This window comes from Rhineura floridana, chromosome 2, assembly GCF_030035675.1.
Source record: "Rhineura floridana isolate rRhiFlo1 chromosome 2, rRhiFlo1.hap2, whole genome shotgun sequence".
Lineage (NCBI taxonomy): Eukaryota > Metazoa > Chordata > Lepidosauria > Squamata > Rhineuridae > Rhineura > Rhineura floridana.
The window spans coordinates 157,001,412-157,019,631 of NC_084481.1; the positions used below are offsets into that span (position 1 = coordinate 157,001,412).

Below are 18,220 nucleotides of genomic sequence, written 5' to 3' on the forward strand. Positions count from 1 at the left end.
TACGCTAATGCTAGGAGCCTCCGAACCAAGATGGGAGAACTGGAGTGCTTGGTCTTAGAGGAGAGCATTGATATAGTGAGCATAACGGAGACCTGGTGGAATGGAGAAAACCAGTGGGATACGGTTATCCCTGGATATAAACTATATCGGAAGGACAGGGAAGGACGTATTGGTGGCAGAGTCTCTCTATACGTGAAAGAAGGCATTGCATCCAGCAAGCTCGAAACCCCAAAAGAGGCAGACTCCTCCACAGAATCATTGTGGGTGGTGATTCCATGCCCCAGGAGGGACTTAATACTGGGAACGATCTATCATCCCCCTGATCAAAATGCTCAGGGAGACCTGGAGATGAGATATGAAATTGAGGAAGCATCCAAACTAGGAAATGTGGTAGTAATAGGTGACTTCAACTACCCGGACATAGACTGGCCGCATATGTGTTCCAGTCATGACAAAGAAGCAAAGTTTCTAGATATTCTAAATGACTATGCCCTAGACCAGTTGGTCATGGAACCGACCAGAGGGACGGCAACCCTGGACTTAATCCTCAGTGGAGACTGGGACCTGGTGCAAGATGTAAGTGTTGTTGAACCGATTGGGAGCAGTGACCACAGTGCTATTAAATTAAACATACATGTAAATGGCCAATTGCCTAGAAAATCCAACACAGTCACATTTGACTTCAAAAGAGGAAACTTCACAAAAATGAGGGGATTGGTAAAAAGAAAGCTGAAAAACAAAGTCCAGAGGGTCACATCACTCGAAAATGCTTGGAAGTTGTTTAAAAACACTATATTAGAAGCTCAACTGGAGTGCATACCGCAGATCAGAAAAGGTACCGCCAGGGCCAAGAAGATGCCAGCATGGTTAACGAGCAAAGTCAAGGAAGCTCTTAGAGGCAAAAAGTCTTCCTTCAGAAAATGGAAGTCTTGTCTGAATGAAGAAAATAAAAAAGAACACAAACTCTGGCAAAAGAAATGCAAGAAGACAATAAGGGATGCTAAAAAAGAATTTGAGGAGCACATTGCTAAGAACATAAAAACCAACAACAAAAAATTCTATAAATATATTCAAAGCAGGAGACCATCTAGGGAGGCGATTGGACCCTTGGATGATAAGGGAGTCAAAGGTGTACTAAAGAACAATAAGGAGATTGCAGAGAAGCTAAATGAATTCTTTGCATCTGTCTTCACAGTGGAAGATATAGGGCAGATCCCTGAACCTGAACTAACATTTGCAGGGATTCTGAGGAACTGAGACAAATAGTGGTATCGAGAGAGGAAGTTCTAAGCTTAATGGACAATATAAAAACTGACAAATCACCGGGCCCGGATGGCATCCACCCGAGAGTTCTCAAAGAACTCAAAGGTGAAATTGCTGATCTGCTAACTAAAATATGTAACTTGTCCCTCGGGTCCTCCTCCGTGCCTGAGGACTGGAAAGTGGCAAATGTAACGCCAATCTTCAAAAAGGGATCCAGAGGGGATCCCGGAAATTACAGGACAGTTAGCTTAACTTCTGTTCCTGGAAAACTGGTAGAAAGTATGATTAAAGCTAGATTAACTAAGCACATAGCAGAACAAGCCTTGCTGAAGCAGAGCCAACATGGCTTCTGCAAGGGAAAGTCCTGTCTCAGTAACCTATTAGAATTCTTTCAGAGTGTCAACAAGCATATAGATAGAGGTGATCCAGTGGACATAGTGTACTTAGACTTTCAAAAAGCTTTTGACAAGGTACCTCACCAAACACTTCTGAGGAAGCTTAGCAGTCATGCAATAAGAGGAGAGGTCCTCTTGTGGATAAGGAATTGGTTAAGAAGCAGAAAGCAGAGAGTAGGAATCAACGGACAGTTCTCCCAATGGAGGGCTGTAGAAAGTGGAGTCCCTCAAGGATCGGTATTGGGACCTGTACTTTTCAACTTGTTCATAAATGACCTAGAATTAGGAGTGAGCAGTGAAGTGGCCAAGTTTGCTGACGACACTAAATTGTTCAGGGTTGTTAAAACAAAAAGGGATTGCGAAGAGCTCCAAAAAGATCTCAACAAACTGAGTGAATGGGCAGAAAAATGGCAAATGCAATTCAATATAAACAAGTGTAAAATTATGCATATTGGAGCAAAAAATCTTAATTTCACATATACGCTCATGGGGTCTGAACTGGCGGTGACCGACCAGGAGAGAGACCTCGGGGTTGTAGTGGACAGCACGATGAAAATGTCGACCCAGTGTGCGGCAGCTGTGAAAAAGGCAAATTCCATGCTAGCAATAATTAGGAAAGGTATTGAAAATAAAACAGCCGATATCATAATGCCGTTGTATAAATCTATGGTGCGGCCGCATTTGGAATACTGGGTACAGTTCTGGTCGCCTCATCTCAAAAAGGATATTATAGAGTTGGAAAGGGTTCAGAGGAGGGCAACCAGAAAGGTTGCAGCATTTGGGGCTTTTTAGTTTAGAGAAAAGGCGGGTCAGAGGAGACATGATAGAAGTGTATAAAATTATGCATGGCATTGAGAAAGTGGATAGAGAAAAGTTCTTCTCCCTGTCTCATAATACTAGAACTCGTGGACATTCAAAGAAGCTGAATGTTGGAAGATTCAGGACAGACAAAAGGAAGTACTTCTTTACTCAGCGCATAGTTAAACTATGGAATTTGCTCCCACAAGATGCAGTAATGGCCACTAGCTTGGACGGCTTTAAAAGAAGATTAGACAAATTCATGGAGGACAGGGCTATCAATGGCTACTAGCCGTGATGGCTGTGCTGTGCCACCCTAGTCAGAGGCAGCATGCTTCTGAAAACCAGTTGCCGGAAGCCTCAGGAGGGGAGAGTGTTCTTGCACTCGGGTCCTGCTTGTGGGCTTCCCCCAGGCACCTGGTTGGCCACTGTGAGAACAGGATGCTGGACTAGATGGGCCACTGGCCTGATCCAGCAGGCTCTTCTTATGTTCTCTTCTTAACTCAGTAAGCATACAAATGATCAATCCATTCTCAGCAAACTTGCACAGGATCCCATTTCTTACCTCCCCGATTAAAAAGCAGAGAAAAACCTTGTAGTTTAAGAACGTTCCTATCGCCAACAGATATTTCTATCAAACTTTAAAAAAGCAGGGAAATTTGGTAGCTATTGTGAATGCACCAGGGGAGCAGGAGACCTGACCTCCTCTCTGAGATATTGTACTGTCCTACAAATTTGTTAAAATGCAAACACAATTTGGGTTGGTCTTTCACAGTCCAATCCACTTCCTGGGTAGCTTGGAAGAATTTGGTAACGTGCCTCTGAGCATATGGTGAGTGGTGGCAACACTTGCATTCAGCCCAAACAACAGAAACAAGACGTGCTGTGCTGATCTTGTTTCAGCAGGGAGGAAGCAACAATATTAAGACAGTTAATATAGTTCACATAGTCACATTAAATATGTTTGATTTTCTTTTGCTTCAGTTTCTGTGAATATATGAAGTACAGCAACATTAAAAAAAACTCCAAAAACAATTGTGGAATAATGACACTGACTATTCTTCAGAATAGTTTCCAATGGTTATGAGGAGTGTCTCATGTTTGCACAAGATAAAACACTGGGAGCTGAAATATATGAAACAATGGGGGGTGAAATATATTCCATCAATATTCTAGGTGTGCTCTGTGTTTTTAACTGACCATACACTCCTAAGTGGAGTGGTTTAAGCCGAACACATGCATCTTGTGCAGGCCAAGTTTGTTTTTTCCAACAGCTAGAGTCATTGCTTAAGTAGCAACATATTGCAACTGTGCCGCCTGCTGGGAGGAAGGGTGGGATATAAATCAATTAATAAATAAATAGTCTGATTTTCCATCAAATTGCCGTTTCAGATTCCACTGTTAATGCACCCAAAACATACAAAAATGTAATTCTCCATCTTTGGAGATAGCAGGTGTTGCCACCACTCACGATATGCTCAGAGGCACACGTTACCAAATCCTTCCAAGCTACACAGCAAGTGGATTGGACTGTGAAAGACCAACTCAAATTGTGTTTGCATTTTTACAAATTTGTAGGGCAGTCCAATATCTCAGAGAGGAGGCCAGGTCTCCTGCTCCCCTGGTGCATTCACTATAGCTGCCCAATTTCCCTGCTTTTCCAAGTTTGATAGAAATACCTGTTGGCTATAGGTATATTCCTAAACTACAAGGGGTTGTTTTTGTTTTACGTATTAGTGAATTTTTATTCTATTCTACATGCAAAAGGAAGGACTGGAATCTATTTGATCTGAAGGCTATCTGGTCCAACTCCCTAAAGTAAGATTTTCCAGTATTACAATTAAGGAACAGACACACTGAAAGGATGACAAACAAAACGAAAATATTCAAGCAATGACACCAAGCTGAAGTCTACTAAAGGACACAATAAGGTAACAGCAAAACCTGGGGAAAGGGCAGAAAATGTTCAAGATTAGAATCCAGATCATATGATCTTCAGTTCCTGGGTAGAAATGTTTCATTTAAAAGATAGATATAAAATACAATACACACCTAAAAAGCCAGCTAAAAGTCTAGCAAAACAACCCAAAGTGAGACTAGGGAGCCGTGGATGTACAACATCCAAAGCTCATGCTGGCCACAACGAAAGGTAGAGACATTTTTTTCCCTATGCCAATACCAGTCTGGTATAGCTGAAGGGCCCAAGGATGCTAACACCCTTCCCAAAACATCCTGTTTGGGGACTTTCTGTCTCACTGGGCAATGTTAGGGCCTTCACTGCAGCAGAATCCACCCCCCACAACCAGTGGCGCACCTCTCAACCTCTAGAAAGGTGATTGCATATCATCCACCCCCACCAAGCCATCAATGGTGATGGGGAGATTGAACTGCACTGGTACATCAGCAACACTAGACAGAAAATAAAGCAGCAAACAGAATAGCTAGACAGTGACAGCATCAGAATTAAACATTAAATATTCCATAGCAGAGAAAAAACCTACAACTATTAAAAGCCACATATTTGCCTTAGACAGCTATTAATGGGGATAGGATAGAGAAGTCAGGTTCCCTCGGGAGGGATATGCAAAGCCTAGGCACACCCATCAAGGCTTTCTCGTAAAACCTAACCAATGCACTACAAGGATCAAAAAAATACACAAGCAAGCCCTCACTGATTATGATAATGAGCAGACAGGCTCAGGAGAGAAGGAATCCTGCCATCTACTCCTATGATCACTTATACTGAATAACACAAGTTAACTTTGTATAACGGTACATATTATACTTCTTATAGAATAGCATATGAGTTCTAACGGTTGGGAACGTGTCCATTTCCATCCATAAGCCGCACTCTCCAAAACACTTTCACAAGCTCCTAATTACCGGTTTTGGTACAAACATGTACTTCCACTGTCAATGAATACAGAAGGAATTGAAAGATAAAGTCACTGATATTCAGCATCCAAATATATATAACCTCCATAAATCACAAGGTAAGAGATTAAAAGTTCTTTAATATCCCCTTACCCAAAGCCCCCATCCCCCTTTCCAATCCTATCCCCTCTGTTGGTGTAGTTTTCTTACAAAAAAAAAGTTTTATTTTAAAAAGGCAAATCAATCCGGTTTTAGGCCCGGTTTTGGCACCGAAACAGCCTTGGTCGCCCTGTATGATGACCTTTGTCGGGAGAGGGACAGGGGGAGTGTGACTCTGTTGATTCTCCTTGATCTCTCAGCGGCGTTTGATACTATCGACCATGGTATCCTTCTGGGGAGACTCGCGGAGTTGGGTGTCGGGGGCACTGCTTGGCAGTGGTTCCGCCCCTACTTCGCGGACCGTCACCAGAAGGTAGTGCTTGGGGAACATCACTCGACACCATGGACTCTCCATTGTGGAGTCCCTCAAGGGTCGGTCTTGTCCCCCATGCTTTTCAACATCTACATGCAGCCTCTGGGTGCCGTCATCAGGAGTTTTGGAGTGCGTTGCCATCAATATGCTGATGACACGCAGCTCTATTTCTCCTTTTCATCTTCTGCAGGTGAGTCTGTTGATGTGCTGAACCGTTGCCTGACCGCGATAATGGACTGGATGAGAGCTAATAGACTGAGACTCAATCCAGACAAGACCGAGACATTGCTGGTGAACGCCTTCCCTGCTCAGATGGTGGATGTTCACCCTGTTCTGGATGGGGTTACACTCCCCCTGAAAGAACAGGTACGTAGTTTGGGGGTTCTTTTCGATTCTTCCTTGTCTCTCGAGGCCCAAGTGGCCTCGGTGGCACGGAATGCATTTTACCATCTTCGTCTGGCAGCCCAACTACGCCCCTATCTGGACAGGGACGACCTCGCCTCCGTTGTTCATGCTCTGGTAACTTCAAGATTGGATTACTGTGATGCGCTCTACGTAGGGCTGCCCTTGAAAACAGTTCGGAAGCTTCAGCTGGTGCAGAACGCGGCTGCCAGACTATTGACGAGGACCAGTCGGTCTTCGCATATAACACCTATTCTGGCGCGTCTGCACTGGCTTCCTATTTGCTTCCGGGCGAGATTCAAGGTGCTGGTTTTGACCTATAAAGCCTTACACGGCGTGGGACCTCAATACCTTGTGGAACGCCTCTCTCGCTATGAACCTACCCATTCACTTCGTTCAGAATCTAAGGCCCTCCTCTGGGTACCAGCTCATCGGGAAGCCCGGAGGGTGGTTACTAGATCTAGGGCCTTTTCTGTGGTGGCCCCTGAGTTGTGGAACAGCCTCCCCGAAGAGGTACGCCTGGCGCCTACACTTCTATCTTTCCGGCGCCAGGTAAAGACCTTTTTATGCTCCCAGGCATTTTAATCTTTTAATTTTCTTAATCTTTCTACTTTTAACATGTATCCTTCTTAATTTGTGTTGTATTTCGTTTTTGTTGTGCTTTCTGTTGTTTGTTTGTACATGTTTTTGTGAATTTTTTAATATGATATATTGTATTTTATCTTGTTTGTTCACCGCCCTGAGAGCTATTCTGCTAAAAGGCGGTATATAAATTGAAATAATAAATAAATAAATAAATAAATAAATAAATAAATAAATAAATCTTATTGCCAATAAACTAGTAAAGCCCTGGTGTCACTTGTTAAAGCTCAGGAATGCTGCTGACAGGTTTTTTTGCTGCATTTTTTTTAAACAGTCACAAATGTAGGACCATTTGCTTCAGCAGTTTTTAATTTACAAAAAGCATCTGCCCATTATACTAATTACAGTGCCTTGCAAAAATAATCAGACACCTGACCAATGCTCTCTCATATTACTAATTACAAATGGTACACTGTAATTTCATTCTGCATGTTGTTTTATTTTGAAACACTGAAACTCAAAATTAATTAAGGTGACATTAGTTTTACGTTGGGAAACGTTTGTAAGCAACAAAAAACTGAAACATGTTGCTTGCATTAGTATTCAACCTCCACACATTAATATTTGGTAGAGCCACCTTTCGCTGCAGTAACAGCTTTAAGTCTTTTGGGGTAAGTACTGTATGTACCAGCTTTGCACACAGTGTCAAGTGTCACAGTGGTTTTGGTCCATTCTTGGCAGATTTGCTCCAGATCATTCAGGTTGCTTGGATGTCGCTTGTGGACTGCAATTTTAAAAGAGCACCACAGATTCTCAATGGGATTGAGATCAGGACTTTGACTGGGCCACTGTAGGACATTCGCCTTTTTGTTCTTCAGCCACTCCAATGTTGCTTTGTCCTTGTGCTTGGGATCACTGTCCTGCTGAAAAGTGAATTTCCTCCCAGGCTTCAATTTTTTAGTGGACTGAAGCAGATAGTCTTGCAGTATTTCCCTGTATTTTGCTCCAACCATTCTTCCTTCAATTTTAACAAGATGCCCAATGAGAAGCATCCCCACAGCATGATGCTGCCACCACCATACTTCACTGTAGGGATTGTGTGTCTTGAGGTGTTAGGTTTGCACTACACATAGCGCTATGAGTTTTGGCTGAAAAGCTCTATCTTGGTCTCATCTGATCACAAAACCTTTTCCCACATCACAGCTGGGGCACTCTCATGCTTTCCTTCAGATCCACAGCCAGACCAATGATCCTTCAACAGTGCAGTTTTTATCCTGACAATGGGACAGCAACTTCAATGGTTCACAGATAGAGGCCAATGGTAAGGTATCTGTCCTCGATAGGGCAATTTCTTTCATCTGTGTAAACTGGGAGCTTCCACAGCACAGGGGTTGAATACATATGCAAGCAACATGTTTCAATTTACGTTTCTTACAAAAATTTCCCAACATAAAACCTTACAATAATTGATTTTGAGTTTCAGTGTTTCAAAATAAAATATACAGAACAAAACTACAATGCACCATTTGTAATTCAGTAATATGAAAGCACTGGTCAAGGGTAGGATTAATTTTGTAAGGCACTGTAAATATATTATGTAGGGCAATTCCCCCTACTGGCAGTGGCAGAAAGTGATTTCTGGGACCCTTAGAACTGTAAGAACAAGTGCAATAAGAACACCTGGTACTTGTACGATTTCAACAGTGAACTAGGCATTGAAATGCCTTACAAAACAGGATAGGTTGCTGTCTTCAGAATGAACTGTTAGCATTAATATTTTTAAAAACCTGTATCTTATTTGCACCAACCTGTTCATTAATTCAAGTTTCAAAATGTGAGGCAGTTTCCTTATCTGCCAGAATGAAAAGCTATTCATTTCTTCTAAAGCTTATACTTCAACATTTAAAAATAATACATATGCTTTGCTCTGAAGCACTACAGCAGTTGAAAAACACAGGTTAAAGGGTGTGTTTTTTTTAGTTGTGGCCTTTTACTATTCCGACAATGCAAACAATACTTTTAAAGTTTTTCCCCAACCAGCCTGCGCATTTCCCCCACCTGTTGGCCTCAAATGGAAAGGACCAGTCAGGAGACTAAAACAAGCATCCAAGTGCTCAGAAAGTATATGATTGGCTACAGAGATATGCCCTCTAGTGTTTGTCCTGACTTCCAAGGGACATCATGCAAGCTGCCCTCACAACCACAGACAGTTTTCATGGTTGTACTCCAAAAGATTCAGATAATCAGGTTAGGAAGGTACGAGACTCTTTTCCCTCCCACTCCCTGACCAAACAACCTGCTGGGAAGCGGCTTATGTTGCAGCTGGGGTAGTATTGGAACCATGCTGACAGCCACACCGCGTTACTTAAGTCCTGGTGAAGTTTGTCTAAAGCCTGGCAGTTCATGCTGCTGCACACAGATGGCATCAGTACTGTCAGAAACCAGAATTGAAAGCATGTGTGCTCACAGACATATATACAGACAATCATCCTAGCATGAAGCAGGCATTTGATGAATCAGTCATTTCTATAGTACAATGGGTATACTGTACATGGCACCTTACAGAGTTTCATAAAGCCACCCACTGTCTAAGATAGACAATGACTTAGTTCAGATGTCATGAACCCAATCTTCAAAATCATGGTTTGGTTTGGAAACGCTAGCCATAGGTTGCTTGATTTGGGACAACAGTTATGAAGTGAGCATGTGAACCTACAGCACAACGGTTTTGTGAGATATAGATTGAGCCAATAGGGAAGACAACAAAGGAAGGAGAGGGAGAGCCAAGGGTGACTAGGGATGGATGTATAGAACTGCAGTTACACACAGATGATAGCTACCTTTGAAGTCATATTTGGATCACTACCTGTTTTTATTTTTTAATAAATTTCTATATGGCCCTTCCTCGCAGGAGGAGCCAAGGGCAGCAAATAAGGGACAAAACTCTAGAAATGTCTCAAAACATCTTTTAAAAAAATATTTAAACACATCTTTAAAAGCAATTCCAACACACGACACAGACGGGGATAAGGTCTCTACTTAACAGGCTTGTTGAAAGAGGAAGGTCTTCAGGAGGCTCTGAAAAGATGGCGCCGGTCTAATATTTAAGGGGAGGAAACTCGAAGGGGTAGGTGTCACAACACTAAAGGTCTGCTTCCTGTGATGTGCAGAACAGACCTCATGGTAAGAGGCCCTCACCTGCAGAGTGCAGTGATCGACCGAGTATATATGTATTTATTTATTTAGTATATCGCTTCATACTTCAAAGAAGCCTCAAAGTAGTTTACAGTATAATAAAAAATCACAAATACAATAAAAAGATTGTACATTTAAAGCAATACAAAACATTTTAAAAGATCTTCTTAAATGTTAATATAAACAAAAACAACTAACATAATAATCACAATAACTGCCAGCAGATCAAAGCACAGACACAACCAGCCCCACCATACAAATACACAAGCATGGGTGTACAGGTAGCAGCATCACTCCCACTTCCTCTGCTATCTCCTCAACAAATGCTCTCACCAAAAGGTTGGGCAAAACTACACACTCCCCACCCCTGGAGCTCCCTCCACTCATCAAGGAGCACCCACAAGGGGTAAACCAGCACCTTGAACTTGGCCCAGTAGCTAATGGGCAGCCAGCGCAATTCTTTCAGCAGCGGGGTGACATGTTGGTGATATCCTGCCTCAGTGAGCACGCCACCACGTTCTTCACAAGCTGCAGCTTCTGGACCAACCTCAAGGGCAGCCCCATACAGAATGCATTACAGTAATCCAGCCTGGAGGTTACCAGTGCACAAGTTATTCCACAAGTTACTATTGTTTTGCTGCAACCAAGGAAAAGCCATGCTCAAGGTTTCACTTAGAAGTAAAACCTCAGATTAATTTTTAATAAAGCTTCCTTGCCAATCCTATTTGCAAAACTTCACCTGTAGCTTTACAAGATAAAGCAAATGAAGATCAATCCCATTCATTCCACTCCCTTCCTTGTTTTCTATTTACAGTGTACTTGCATCTAGATTTCTAACTACTCTGTGACATCTGTTTGGAAGAAAAACTGTACTTTTCTAGACCACCTAACAAACATGGTGAGCTGAAAGTTGAAATTAGACTTTGAATAATAAACCTCCTTTACCCAGCACACCCTACTGTTTCTCAGTGTCATGGGTCTCTCCCCTCATCCACAGCAAGCCTCAGTGCAAAGCTTCAATTTACAGCACAATCAAGCCATCTCAAAAAGTTTCTTTTCACAGAAGCTGCATTGAGAATACAAGCGATAAAAGCTTTCAAACTTTAGAATTGTACAAAATTGAATATTTGTGTTTTAACTGCACAATGTGATCCAAAGTATCTTGTTAAAATCCTATATATACTTCAGAGTACGCTGCATCGAAACTTGTGAGATTTATTTCAAAGTATTTCTTTGGGATCCAGCTAGAGGTGTCATTCATGGCAGGCATGATCCAACACCTTCATGCTTTCTTGATTTCAATGGCTGAATTAACACAAGATTAACTTTCTGTAAGGTAACAGGACTTATAAGTGTTTAAATTTGGCTGGGTCATTTCAAGTATTCTAAAGTATAGCAGTTGCTGTTTTAAATATAGAAGAGTATCAGCAATCAAAGTTTCCTGGAAGATACAGTTAAACTGCATGCAATCTTATAAATGTTTTGTCAGAAGCTAGTCACACTGTGCCCAGTGGGGCTTGCTACCAACTGTGAATATGACTGGGGCATCTGGGGCATATAACTGAAGCAGCGGGACTTGCTTCTGGGTGAACATTTATAGATTTCTCTATAAATCTTGGAAGTACTTACAAGCTGTTTAAAAGGTTGTTCAGAACTATCTCCAAAACTCTGTACAATAATTTTTAATCCATCAAGATAATCTAAAATAATGCAAAAGCTTTGCACCAATTTGCAATAAAATACATCCCAGGGAAGCTTTTTATAAAGAGAAACACAAGACAGGAACTTTCCCACCATGTTCAGAAGCAAGCTGATCTGTTTACAAGAGCACGACTGAGATAAACACTAGGTCCACATGCCTGTGAGTTGCCACTCTGCTTATTTAGTCTTCCCACTGCTTTTTTTTATTTCGTAAGAAGATGTGATTACAATTTGTTCAGCACGACCACATCTGCATTCAGGAGCAGTCAGGCCCACTCTTGTTAGGTTTTATAAGGAAGTCAGAAAATAGGGTGGGGAACCTATGGTCCTCCAGATGTTGAACAACTCCCATCATCTCTGCCCATTTGCTATGCTAGATGGAGCTCAAGAGAGCTGTTCTAGTGAAACTGAAATCTGCTCTCCACAAGCATCTTATTTTCTAAAATCTAACTAATGGTGTAGTCTTGCATCTTGCTCATACATTTCACATCGGCAGTACTGTATTGGGGCTTTCCATAGCATTAACATCAATGCACAAATGTTACTGACTTTTTTGTTTATTTATGAAATCCCTTTTTGTTTATTAGAAAACCCCTGCACAAAACACAATGGATACAAAAGGTTTAAAACAGGTGTGGCGAATTTGCAACCCTCTACATGTTGCTGGATTTGAGCCAGCATGGTCAACAGTCAGGGATTATTTATTTATCTTAATCTATACCCCACTTTTTACTTCATGTCTCAAAGCAGGTTACAGGAAAGAGTAAAAACATAATATACAGAATCTAAAACATAAGTTAAAACATCCGATAATAGACAAGTTCATAGTGTAAAGGACTTCCGAAGTGAAACCTTTTTATCTTGGCCCCTGAAACGTAAGAGGTTCAGTGCCTGCTTGATTTCTAGTGGGAGTTTAGTCAAGCAACATCTGGACAGCGAAAAGTTAGCCGCCCCAAAAGGAAAATATCCTTTGAAGCTTAAGAAGCAAACATTCAACCTAGGATAGGAAAAAACCTGAAACTAGGCCAGCGTTATTGTGAACAGAGTAGAACAGCGCAACCTAAAACCTCCATTCAAGCGCTCAAGTGCTAGATCCTTCAGGCCTTCATTCGCGACGATCCCGAGCCCATCCCACCCCAGTGTCTTCCATGCCGATATGGGGGAATCTCAAGAGATGCTCGGAATCTCTTCCTTATCAACGAAACCTTTTCCAGCCTGTACCTACAACGCACAGTCCAGGACGTTTCCCACCCCAGCGATAGGACTGGCAGAAGAATACCCAGAGCTCCCAAGACACAGTTTCCCGCTCTACGCCAAGCAGGGTCACATCACCCCCCGCCCGTTGCTGCAGCTCCGAGTCGGTTGACATCGACACACCCGAGCACAACTGATGGGCCGGCGACGCCTGTCAGACGGGTCGAGAGCCGCTCCCCGGCAAAGCTTGGCCACTCGACTTGGACGCCCAACGCAGCAGGCCGCTCCCTCGGCATTGTTTATGCCAGTCGCCCGCCCCCGCTGGCCTTAACTCTCGTGTTTTAGGCCTTAGCACGAATGCCGCTGCCCTACCTTAGAGAGAACGCCGGACAACGTCGCTTTTTCTAGGCCGGACAAGGCCCGACTCCCGCTTGCCCAGCAACGGCGGCCCGGCTTAGCAGTAGGAGCGAACGGGTAACCGCATCTCTGACCAGCAGAGGAGGCGCTTCTTCCGAGGGCGGGGCGCTTTGCAGCCGGAGACACCAACCGCCGCCTCCCGCCGCACCTGAGAGAAGGGCCACGTGACAAACAAAGGCAGGGACTCCCGCCCAGGACAGACCATGCGCGCACTCCGCCCCCTTCGCTGCCCCCACCCCCGATCAGAGAAAAAGTGGGAGGTCTTTCGGAGCTTTCCCACGTTGCGAAGGAGACAGGACCATGGACGGCCCCCACCCTAAGTTGTCACGCCGGATTTTCCTCTCAGGCGCAAACGAGTTCTTGGAACAAGGGGCCTGCCCAGGAAGGCCATTCGCCTGCTTGAATGTTCTCAGACTGGCTAGGCAGGCGGAGCGTGCCTTCAGTTTAGCTCCTGAAGACGCGGCCGCGTATCCTACGTCTTAAGGATCGGCGGAGGGAATAACCCGACGGAATGCTGTAGAAGGCATCGGAAATAAAACCTGACAAAACAGTGCCTCAAAACATAATCCATAACCATACAGAGAAGAAAAACGGCCTCCTCCACCTACTTTCGAACAAACATCCTTGGTAAGATATTGCACCGCCGTCCTGCTAAGCAACAAGAACTGTAACGATGAATGGAGCTTCAGTTGTGTCCGCTGAAGCCTTCCGCAGTCCCATCTCCCTCAGAGTAACTGACTACATCTTGCCTTAGCAAGCTATCGAAAGAGCAGTATTTTCCTCAAGTTCAGGGCTCTGTTCAAGCGACTCCTTTAACTGATGAGAGACTTGTAGCACTGCTTAATGATATGCGATCCACGCAAGATTTATATGATATGCAAAGCTTGGTTTTCCTACCGTTTTAGAATCCCTAACCACAGAAACAGAATGAAAGGCTTACACATGCACCGTTGTGTTGAAATGCTCCCGCCAACAACAGCAAAATGAAACTAGTGATCCTAACACCAACTAAGGATGAATACGGCAACAACCATGTAGTGGCATTTCATAGCTTGAGTAAAAACATAGTACTAAAATTAGTAATTAGGGCTGCAATCCAATATACACATACTTGGGAGTAACTTCATTGAACCCAATGGAATTTACTTCTGAGTAGGCATGTACTAGATTGTAGTCTCGGTCATTGTCACAAGAATTAAGTTTTAGGGCCTCTGACTCTGCAGTACACAGCAGTAAGTGTGCAGCACCTCAATCAAGATTTTTAAAAACATGCAAATCAAGAGAAAACAGGGACAGCCAGGGTCCCTGAGCTCATCCAGGGTTTGGTTTCCTTGGAAAGGTCAGAGGAGACTGTGGTGTCTTTATGAAATATGGTTTATTTACACACATTCCAACCTGAGCTTAGGATGGAGGGATTCAAGTCATCAGTAGTCCAATATCCAGCTTTTCTATCAGGGTTACAGGAGGCATCCCAAAGCCATGTCCAGTCACAGCCTTTCTCAGACACGCTAAAAACACAAGCCTCTCCTCAGCCCCAGGAGGGGGAGGGAGGATCTCCTGAAGAGTTTCAATGACAAAAGGATCTCTCTGCTCATGTCCACCTGATAGACCCATTAACCCACCTGGCCACTCTATTAGATTAACAAAAGAAACTCATCTGACCAGCAGAGTGGGTTTCTCACCCCCAGGTACAGGATTCCAAATCAGAGGCTGGAAGGGGACTCAGAAATTATCCATCTCAACCCCAAACCCATAACAATATATTTAACCTTAGTGGTTTTCCCATGTTTCTGAAACTCATTCCAGTTCTGTGTATCCATGATTTCCTTTTTAACAAGAATTTACCAAGTGGAAACAAAGTCAATGATACAAATCAGTATCAAGAAAGTTGAAAGAAACAGTATTTACCACCGCAAAAGCATTTAGCAAGGCCACAATTTGTTTATATTCATTATGTTGGCATTCTCTGAATAGACCATTTCACCTTTATGAGTCACTATGGTGTAGTGGTTGCATTTTGGATAGTCTATTCATAGGGTTTTCATGGTAAGAGGTATTCAAAGATGGTTTACCATTGCCTTCCTCTGAATCTCTTACCATATATGGAGCAAGAAGTGCCAGACGTCCAAGCTGGATTTAGAAAGGGAAGAGGTACCAGAGATCATATCATAAACATAAGTTGGATAATGGAACGGACCAAGGAATTTCAGAAGGAAACCATCCTGCGGTTTATAGATTATAGCAAACCCTTTGACGGTGTAGATCATGAAAAAAGTGGGATTGGACCAAGATGAAGGTGTGAAAATTAGAGGGAGAAATATCAATAATTTAAGATATGCAGACGGATACCATATTACTAGCAGAAACCAGTAATGATTTGAAACAAATGCTGATGAAAGTTAAAGAGGAAAACACAAAAGGTGGACTACAGCTGAACATCAAGAAGACTAAAGTAATAACAGAAGATTCATGTAACAGTTGACAACGAGGACATTGAACTTGTCAAGGATTATCAATACTTGGCACAGTCATTAACCAAAATGGAGACAAGAGTCAAGAAATCAGAAGGCTAGGACTAGGGAGGGCAGCTATGAGAGAACTAGAAAAGTTCCTCACATGCAAAGATGTACCACTGAACACTAAAGTCAGGATCATTCAGACCATGGTATTCCCAATCTCTCTGTATGGATGTGAAAGTTGCAGAGTGAAAAAAGTGGAGAAGAGAAAAATCAGCTCATCTGAAATGTGATGTTGGAGGAGAGCTTTGCAGATACCATGGACTGTGAAAAAGACAAATAATTGGGTGTTAGAACAAATTAAACCAGAACTGTCACTAGAAGCTAAAATGATGAAACTGAGGTTATCATACTTTGGACACATCATGAGAAGACATGATTCACTAGAAAAGACAATAATGCTGGGAAAAACAGAAGGGAGTAGAAAAAGAGGAAGGCCAAACAAGAAATGGATTGATTCCATAAAGGAAGCCACAGACCTGAACTTACAAGATCTGAACAAGGTGGTTTATTGGAGGTCACCGATTCATAGGGTCGTCATAAGTCATAATCGACTTGAAGGCATATAACAACAACAACAATGGTGTAGTGGTTAGAATGTCAGACTGTCAGACTAGGAGACCAGGGTTCAAAATCCCCACTCAGCCATAAAGCTCAGTGAGTGACCTTGGGCCAGTCACGATCACTCAGACTTATTTACCTCACAGCATAGTTGAGAGAATAACATGCAGGGGAGAGTCATGTATGCTGCCCTGAAGTCCCTGAAGGAAAGGCTTGTAGTAAATAAATAAATAAATAAAACTAGTAAATGTCTTAAAAGAATGAGATTAAAAGGATTATAACAGTTTTGGGGGGGAATGCACCCTTGACCATCCTGGTCACTTACCACTATTAAACCATGATTAACACTACCAGCAAGCAGTCCCACATACAGCATCACAATATTCTTCTTAAACAGAAATAATTCATTTGATATTTGTGCATGGGACAACACAGAATAATAAGTGATGAAGTCTAACTTTGTAAAATTAAAAACAGAATAGGACATAACCTAATTTAACTTGATGCAGAAGAATATCCTTGTACATATTGACCACATTTTTGCTTCATTAGAGTAAAATGCTTTTTCACTGTATTTGTAGCCTGTCAGTGAAATACAACCAAATTCAGATGAAACATTTTCAAACAGCAATTGATAATCTACTTGTAAGTGTGGAAGTGTAACACTGTATCAAGAGTTTTCAAGCAAATGTGTCAGGTCCAAACCCACAAATCTATTCAGGATTTTCAGTTAATTATTCTAAATGATGGGTGAGGTACCTACCAGTAGATTGCAGACTTGTAGAAAAATTACCAGGCTGTAAAGAAGTCGCTGTTAGAAGCAATGCAGTCTATGAGTCTACAGTAGCAGTAGTGGATAGGTAGGGATATGAAAGCAAGACATTTTCAAGTTGTAGCAAGTTCTAGAGAGTGTTAAGGAACAAGCATATTCTGAAATAACAGTTCCATTATGTTCTATTGACTTCCAAGTTCTGGAATAAAGTGCACTTAGCAACCATAATGAAAGCAGCTTTCAGCACAGGGAAAGGGCCCAGGGAAAGGCCCAAAGCAGATTTAATGTTTTAATAGCTGGTCCTCTGTATGGAGAACCAAAATAATTTGATTTTAAAATATCAGAATTAAATATTTAAGTGCACAGATGCCTAGGGTTTCTCCTTGGGACGCAGCAGCTACCAACATTTTAAAAAACATCTCTGCCTCTACAAAAGAAATACTGCCTTCTCTGGTCAAGAGTAGTCTTATGAAGATCTTTCTGCATATATGATGAATACTCACATATCACAAATACCAATATCTCAACTGAAGGAGCTAAAGCTCTTTCCCAATTAACGTTAAAAAACCATCAGGGCCAGCTTCCCAGAGGTATAAAGAAGGAAAACACTGGATTACATGGATCTTTGGTCTGATCCAGTAGGTCTTTTCAAATGGGGTATCTCCTAGGTGTGTGCTTATATATATTACCCACAATAAGTACTAGTGTGCAGTCCACTTTATAGAAGGCATAAGTGCCAAGCAAATCTATCATAGCTAGCTATATTTATAAAACACTATTCTAGGTGTAGAAACTCACAGCAAATGGTTTGGATTTAAGGACTCCTGGAGTGAAAATCTCTCCCAGAAAAACTCTTAAGTTTCTCTACTGCACACCAGAGCCAGCTCCAGGTTTAGTGGGCAAATATCAATTTGCTGTTCAGTGGACCATTATCTTTCTCTTACTAGATTCACCATTTCTCACTTTTGGATCAGAGGGAAGGGAATGGAAGCTGTTCCTTGCTGCCTCTACCATCATTCACCTGAGCAAACAGGCAGCAGCAACTACCACTGCAAAAAAAAAAAAAAGATGACAGCTG

At 42.4% G+C, this 18,220-nt stretch overlaps 1 protein-coding gene across 5 annotated transcripts in view; it reads right to left on the bottom strand.

The window, feature by feature from the left end:
• Window positions 1-18,220, bottom strand: part of CKAP5 (cytoskeleton associated protein 5) — a 119,218-nt gene that overhangs the window by 99,256 nt on the left and 1,742 nt on the right. For 2 of the 5 annotated variants that reach the window (XM_061610914.1, XM_061610910.1), the window contains exon 1: window positions 13,249-13,460. The exons of 2 other annotated variants lie outside the window; for them this stretch is intronic. The gene's annotated coding sequence lies outside the window, so the exon portion shown is untranslated. Of the gene's footprint in view, window positions 1-13,248; window positions 13,461-17,133; window positions 17,157-18,220 lie in introns of those variants that run through there. One more of the 5 variants, XM_061610913.1, reaches the window with a different exon arrangement.